The 8,550-nt window shown below is 33.9% G+C and overlaps 1 pseudogene across 1 annotated transcript; it reads left to right on the forward strand.

Moving 5' to 3' along the window:
• Positions 1 to 2,235: 2,235 nt before the first annotated feature.
• Positions 2,236 to 2,626, forward strand: LOC308499487 (GTP-binding nuclear protein Ran-like; annotated as a pseudogene). The gene has a single exon. The product of its transcript is annotated as a GTP-binding nuclear protein Ran-like (transcript).
• The last annotated feature ends 5,924 nt before the right edge of the window (positions 2,627 to 8,550 follow it).

Consider the following 8,550-nt stretch of genomic DNA (forward strand, 5'->3'; position numbering starts at 1 on the left):
AGTACTTTTGAGATTGTAAGCTATTTTTCTAAGTCAAACATTTTTTTAAGCCAAAGATGCTGTCCATTCCAGCTCTTTGTAAAGTGTTATGCTCGGAAACACCAGTTCGCAAGGAAATTTACATCTTATTGATTTGTACTAGATTATAAAAATGTATTTGTCCTTTTTTGATCCTGTTGGCCTTAGAGATAAAACTTTGCACAGCAAAGTTTACCTCCAGGCTCTTGCCACTTCCTCTGTCCTGACATTCTTGACATACAGGGAAGAACAGACCTCTAGGTTAAGTCTGACAGTTAAGAAAAGACTATGAAAAGTATATTGTACAGGCTGAAAACAAAATATGAGTAAGTGGCACATAATACAAATGTATTACAATTAGCATAAGGACAGTTGCCCTACCTTAGCACAAGAAGGTTGTGAGATATCTTTCCCTTGTAAAAGCTGTACACTGAAGTAGATATTTCCTAACACAGGGTAGGAACATGTAATGCCTTTTTCATTCTATCTGAGCTACATATTCCAGGACAGACATCATTGTTTATAGCTGACATCTGTTCCTATTGGCTGATGCCCATAAAATAGCAGTTATTAGATTGTTCAAAGTCCTGAATATCATTCCTGGATTTCAAGAATGGCTGAAGGGGAAGACCTAGAGAGAGAGTGGGAATATTGCTATGAAGAAACTTTTAAAAAATAATAATAAAACCAAGAAATTATTACAGTGAGGACTCTCTAAGATATCTAGAAATTGTATAACATCTACATATCTAATTTTGTTACCCATAACTTATTTTTCCACAATAGTAATAAAGTAATTAAAATGAGAAAGCTTTCCCTTCCTTCTTTCCTTCCTTCTTTTCTTCCTTCCTTCCTTCCTCCTCATTCATCTTTTCCCATTTCAAAAAACTGGGAATGAAATGCAGCTATAGGGAGAAGAGAAGGCAAAATCTGTATTTTGTTTATGTATTTATGTATTTATTTATGTATTTATTTATATTAGTTTCAGGAGTACAAAGCAAAGTAATAGTTAGACATTTACACCCCTCACAAAGTGATAAACATCCCCAATCTCCTACCCCTCTGACATCATATATAGCTGTTACAATACCATTGACTATATTTCCTATGCTATACTCCATATCCCATGATTAATATATATACAGAGTGTGCCAAAAAATGTATACAAATTTTAAGAAAGGAAAAAACTGTATTAAAATTGTAATAATATATACCGATAACAAAAGATGCATACAAGCCCTATGTATACATTTTTTTGGTATCCCAGTATATATTTAATTACAGTTGACATTCAATATTATTCTACTTCAGCTTCAGGTGTACAGTACAATGGTCAGTCATCTACAAAGTCTATGAAGTGATCCCCTGATGAGTCTAGCGCCCATCTGACAACTTATATACGGAATACAGTATAGGGAATCGAATCAATAATGTCAAAATTTGGATTTTAAAAAGAAAGGACTGGGGTCCAGCCTGGATGTGTTGGCATTGGTCTGGAGTGGGCACTTACATTTTTCCCCCTGATTTGTTTTCTCTCATTTGCAAGATGGATATACCACAATTTATACTAATTCTTCTAAATTTCTACCAATTAATTTTGGAAAATGACTTTATAAGTCTGCCCCACACCCAATTTTGAGCTATCTTTGAGACCCACATCCCAATAATAGTTAAAATGCCTGGAGGAAAGGTGATAATTTATTTTTTGTTTATACAGACTGAGACCAGAAATATACTAAAATGTTCAATAAATATGCATTGGAAGAAATTGGCAGACATTTCAGACTATTTTCTTCTTTAAAAGAAAAAAATTATGAACTCCCATGATGCATGTAGATACTAATTTTATAATCCTGCTTTCCTTTTCAGAAGCATTTGAAATTCTGGAAAAACCAGATTCTGTCTAAAAACAGCATGTGAGACGGGCCCAGAGACGTTTCTGTTAGTGACATCACGATTGCTGCCCAAGGAAAACCCCAAGTTCAGTTCAAAGTTGTATTGGTTGGTGATGGTGGAACTGGGAAAACTACATTTGTGAAATGTCACCTGACTGGCGAATTTGAGAAGTATGTAGCTATCTTGGGTGTTGAGGTCCATCCCCTCATGTTCCATACCAACAGAGGTCCTATTAAGTTCAACGTGTGGGATACCGCTGGTCAGGAGAAATTTGGTGGACTGAGAGATGGCTATTACATCCAAGCCCAGTGTACCGTTATAATGTTTGATGTAACTTCCAGAGTAACTTACAAAAATGTGCCTAACTGTCATAGAGATCTGGTAGGAGTATGTGAAAATATCACCTTTGTGCTGTGTGGCAATAAAGTGGATGGATATTAAGGAAAGGAAAGTGAAGGCAAAATCAATTGTCTTCCACCGAAAGAAGAATCTTCAGTACTATGACATCTCTGCCAAAAGTAACTACAACTTTGAAAAACCCTTCCTCTGGCTTGCTTGAAAACTCATCGGAAACCCTAACTTGAAGTTCGCTGCCATGCCTGCCCTTGCCCCACCAGATGCTGTCATGGATCCCGCCTTGGTAGCACAGTATAAGCATGACCTAGAGGTCTCTCAGACAACTGCCCTCCTGGATGAGGATGACGACCTGTGAAAGTGAAGCTGGGGCCCAGCGTCAGACGTCTAGTTTTACAGGCAACTATCCTGTGATGTCAGTGGTGCAGCGTGTTTGCCACTTTATTTCATAGCTAAGCAGAACATGTGCTTAATCTTTGGGATGCTGAAGGCGATGGATGGGCTTCGGAGTGAGTGTGGCAGTTAAAAATACCTTCCTTTTTTGGACCTGCATATTTAGCTGTTTCGGAACGCAGTGGGTTCCTTACTTAGTTTCAAATATCAGACTGCTACAGTCATATCACAATATTCCGTGGGGAGATCTTGTTTGTTACTGTCATTCCCATTCCTTTTCGTTTAGAATCAGAATAAAGTTGTATTTCAAATATCTAAAAAAAATAAAAATAAAAATAATAAAAAATAAAAATAATATGTCAGCATTTTTCTACTTTGTTTTAAGACTGGAGTCAGGAGAAAAACACTAGACAAGATTCATTTTCAAAAGCTGACTGAGTTGTAAGCCTAGATTGAATTTAAAGGAGTGCATTGAAATGACTTTCTCTTTTTTTTGCATATAAAGAATTTTTTTTTTAACCCACAGAAAGAACTAGGCAAATGATTCATTGGAGTATTCCACACTTGCCAATAGATATGGAAGTTCAGCTTGTCAACACACTGTTAGAATTGGGACGGCTATGAGTATTTCCTATTATTTATAATCAAAGTGTTCAATTCATTTTACCTTAACCCTTATAAGAGCAGACATCTAGAAAATAGAGTACCTTATCTCATTAGTTAAAGTGAATGGCTCATTCCTCTTGATTCCTATAATTTATTTGTAAATTAGGAATATTGATCCCCCTGACAACATTCATACTTTATATGGGAATGTATTTTCATCATATGTTTTGATCTGAAAATAAAGAAAGCCTGTCATTTTAATAGGCATTGCTGTTTGTAAAACAAAACAACACATTAACAGGGACAGCAGCATAAAATACACCAAACAAAAACCAAAAAAACAAACAAAAAAAACCTAATCTTTTCAGTTACTGTATTTTGGTTTCTATATTATTTATTGTAATGTATGTTAGACCTTTTTATTTACTATCATTATATGATCACATAATTACTAAATATTGATAAAAAACAAATGAAGAAGACTCTAAACTTGAAACACACTGGTAGTTGAAAATTAATTGAATAGTTAAAAATAATATTTAAAATGAGAAAAAAATATGTAAGTTCTAAAACTGTGAAGATTGCTTTGTCTAAAGACATGACAAGTTTGGTGTTTAGGCTTTAGAAGGGTTCTATGATTAAATTAGTTGTCCAATTAGTGAGAAGAGCAGTGTGTGTGTGATGTGTATGTGTTTTATGAAGGCTTATTTAATATAGCCTATGATTAATTCAACAAATACCTGTGATTATCAACTTTCTGCGAAGTTACTGTGATATGCTTTCTGCAGTAGAGGACGTTAGAGTTTAGAAAGGAAAAGGCATTGGATTTTAAAACTATAATTGAAGATAGAGTGTGAGAATTGTGGAATTTGGAATTCAGAGAAAGCATAGTACAGGGGAGGCAATTCCTGTTCTGTGTTCAAATCTGGCTTTCCAACAGACTCCGTTCCTTGTTATTGGGAGTTGGCAAATAAGTTAATGTTATGTCCCTCAGCTTGTATTTCTGTGAAATAGTGATCAAAGCAAACTTAAGAGCTACTGTGAATAGCCTTCAATATATATTGATTGAATGTTACTTTCAATTAAGTATGTGAAAGACACAAATCAAAAGAGAACTACAAATATTTTGGCTAAAATTAGGAAAATGCATAAATACAAACAACTTAAAAACATATACATATGTACAAAATAATTGGTAGCACTTTTTTTCATGTATTTTATAGGTGCTATGCCATAAAACCAGCCAGATAAAATTTTCTTCATAAATTAATGTCTCTTAGAAATAAACAATATTTCCTTTATAAAATCTGAAACTTAAAACAAATTCTTACATGTTCCATTAGATTATACTGCAATCATTACATTTTCCATCACAGACTCCTAATTTACCATGCTTTCTTTAATAAAATTAAAATTGAAAAGAGCTATTATGTTTTCATTTTTGAAAATGTTTATTTAAAAATTGATCCAGCCAATCATGCCATTTTAACTGCAATTTGTACAGGTATTTGGAAAATTAAAAATGTGTGATTTGGATATACATAAAGGATATTTTCCTTTTCATCTTCCTTTTTTGGAGGGGTATGATTTTTTTATTTATTTATTTTTATCTTTTATTTGAGGTATAATCGGTATATATAATTACATTTGTTTCAGGTCTACAACATAGTGATTCAACATTTGTATATATTGTGAAATGATCACTATGATAAGTCTAGTTACCATCTGTCACCTTACAAAGTTAATCAAATATTATTGACTATATTCCCCATGCTGTACATCACATCCCCAAGACCTATTTATTTTATAACTGGAAGTGCATACTTTCTAATCCTCTTCATTCATTTTGCCCACCTTTTGAATCCTTCTCCTGTATGGTCATCACCAATCTGATGACTGGGCGGGATTTTGCTTTTTTTGTTTTGTTTTGTTTTCTAGAATCTATGTATAAGTGAAATTATGTAGTATTTATCCTTTTCTGTCTGATTTATTTCACTTAGTATTATACTCTCCGGGTATATCGAGGTTGTTGCAAATAGCAGGATTTCATTCTTTTTTATGGCGGAGGATATATATATTTGAGTGACCTATTTATGCAATTGCTTATAACAATAGTTGATTTATCCACATTGTATTTATCCATTCTCTTGTTGATGAATCTTTGTGTTACTTTCACTTTGGTGCTATTATAAATAATGCTATTTGCAATATTGTACATATATCTTGGTGAACGGATATAAATACTTTATTTGAGCATATATTTTAAAGTAGAATTTATGTATATGTACTTTTCGCTAAAATACATATTGCCACACAAGACATTTTCCATAGAGATTGTACCAATTTATACTGCTACAAACCAGGTAAGAAAGCCCAGTTTCTTTGTATTTTCAACAACACTTGATGTTGCCTATCTTTTCCAATATATACTGGTATTTCCTATGGTTTTGATTCAAATTTCCTTAATAACTGTTATGGCCTGACTTATGCTTCAAAATTCAAAATTCAAACGTTGAAATCCTAATCCCTAGGACCTCAGAATATAACTTTATGTGGAAACAGGGTTATTGTAGATGTAATTAGTTGAAATAAAGTGATACTAGGGTAATTATACCCTTATCCAGTATAACTTGTATTCTTATAAAACTGAGAATTGGGACACAGACACACAGGGAGAATGTCATGTGAAGACCAGAGTTTCGATGCCACAAACCAAAGAATGCCAAACATTTACAACAAACCAGTAGAAACTACAAAAGAAAAATGGAACAAATATTCCATTAGAGGCCTTAGAAGAACTACAGCTCACTGATACCTTTAATTTGCACATCTAGCCTCTGAAAGGTAAGGATAAATTTTTATGGTTTAAACCACACAGGTTGTGGTCCTTTGTTATGGCAGCTCTAGTAAACTAACGTAACAATTAATGTTAATTTGTATTTCTTTGTTTACAGATGTTGGCATTTGAATACTCTCCTTTGTGATGTGCCCATTCTAAGGGCATTGTCTGACTTTTTTTCCAGATAGCACTAAGAATATATTAGCTATTTGGCTAAAAGTTGAATTTCATATATATATATATATATATATATATGAATATATACACACATGTATACATATATACACGTATATATGTATATGTATATGTATATATGTGTGTGTGTATATATATATATTCTCTGCAGTATAGTTTTATTAATCCCTTAATAATGTCTTGATAAACACAAGATCCTAATTTTGATATAGTAAGATTTATTAGTGTTTTCCCTTATGTTTACTTCCCTTTGTATTCCTAGTTGTTGTGTCTTTCATATATAGTTCTACAATGTTTCTAGAACTGACTTTTTTTGTGTGTATGATGTGCAGTAGGTAAAAGATTCATTTTTCAACTCAAAAGTATTTATAATTACCCATGCCTTCCTTTATGAAGCTTAGTCTCCTTTGTCAATTACTTACAGAATCAAAGTTTGTTATTTACTTTCAGAATCAAAGTTTGTAATGGAGACACGATATCCTAAAATAAAAGTTTCTCTATAATAACTAATGTCAAAAAGTAAGTACTCATGAAAAAATGTGTTCATGTTTGGCATGTATGAGAAAAACTGAATCAGAGGAGTCATTTGATATCTAGTTTATTTTTTTAATGGCCTTGAATTCTGGACACCCTTATTCACAAAGATCTATATAGAAGACATGTTACAGTTTCCATATTTGTTTTGCCAAGTGAGGTAGAACTTGTGTCCAGAAATGACAGAATTCATAATAGCCTTACCCATTTAAATCTTATTTAGTGTGAATATTCCTTTTGAAAATGAGTCTGTTTTGTCTCTTACATTTTTGAGTTCATCACCACAGAGCTCATTGACTTGGAATATTTATCTTCCTTAGGGGAAAGAGGAATTAGAGTGTTAGGGAAGAGATATAAATAGTAGTCTTGCAATTAATAGTGTTGCGTTCAGAATGATTTTTCTCACTTTATTTTATCAAGGGCCAGCCCAGAAAAGCTAGACCACACAGTTTCATTCAAGGAATAACAAAACAAAAAGGAAGCCAGGTGGTCTTGCTCATAGCCAGGAAAAATTTCAGGAACAACGTGGGGGAGAGGTAATGGGCTGATGTTTAAATAAGTTCACAACTCAATTTCTTTTCTTTTGACGTTAGCTTACCAGGGAGACTTGTAGAGAAAAGTGAGTGTAACTAAGGCAGGAAGTAACTCTGTGTCTTCTGTCCCTACTGGGTCTCTGGCAGGAGATTACCTCGTGGTTTCATACAATCTTTGGCAGCAGCCTTAGCAGTGCAAAATTTTTTTTTCTCCCTAATCATGATGTAAAATATTCTCAGGTACAGCCAAGTAATTTTCTGAGAAGTGTGACAGGGGAGATTGTTACATGGACAATGAACTGAATGTGTATTTAGTGCTATAAAAAAGACCACCAGAGCTGAGGAAGGAAGGCCCGTCAGGAAAACATCATCAGAGTATAGGTCTAGAGTCCTGGGCAAGTGGAACACAGGTTGAGTCAGCATTTCCTGACAAGGCATAAAGTCCAGCTCATGAGTTAACCCAGATCAATCACCCAGCAGAAACCAGGGCAATAAGCGACATCGTCTCAGAGATCATAAGAGGCAGAAGAGAATCCTAACTTTTCTTTGCCTTGTTTATGTCATCTAAAAAGGATCTGAGGGGAGTAAAAATGGGAAATTGGTTTCCTAAAGGATTGAGCATTTTTTATCCAGTAGACTGAAGAGCATAAAAGTTCATTTAAATTTTCAAAGTGAGATAAACTTTAAATCAGCTTAGATTTGGTTCTTTTGTTTTTTATTCCTCTCTCTCTCACTCTCTCTCTCTGTCTCTCCACACACACACACACACACACACACACACACACACACGCACACGCACACAAACACATACACCTCTTTTTTCCTTTCTCTTTTTTCCTTCTGCTAACCAGAATATAAGTTTTAGAGAAAGTCAGGTTGGATGTAGTTAAAACAAAGAAATTATAATTTCTCTATCCATCTGATTTGAAGGGAAATGTGTGACTCCTTCAAAGATGTCCAACACCACATCATTTCCTTTATCCCAAAATAAAAGAGATTATTTTAGCAAGCACACACACACACACACACAAATGGATGAATTGATGATTGACATTTGGTGCCTCGTCCTAAGAACAATGGGGAAATACTGAAATTCTTTAAGTATGAATGTGGTGAGGGGCACTGAGCTAGAATTGTTGTGGGATGTTAAAAATATCACATTTCTATCCCCTGCAATCCTAA

Source organism: Rhinolophus hipposideros, assembly GCF_964194185.1.
Source record: "Rhinolophus hipposideros genome assembly, chromosome: 7".
NCBI classification, from domain to species: domain Eukaryota; kingdom Metazoa; phylum Chordata; class Mammalia; order Chiroptera; family Rhinolophidae; genus Rhinolophus; species Rhinolophus hipposideros.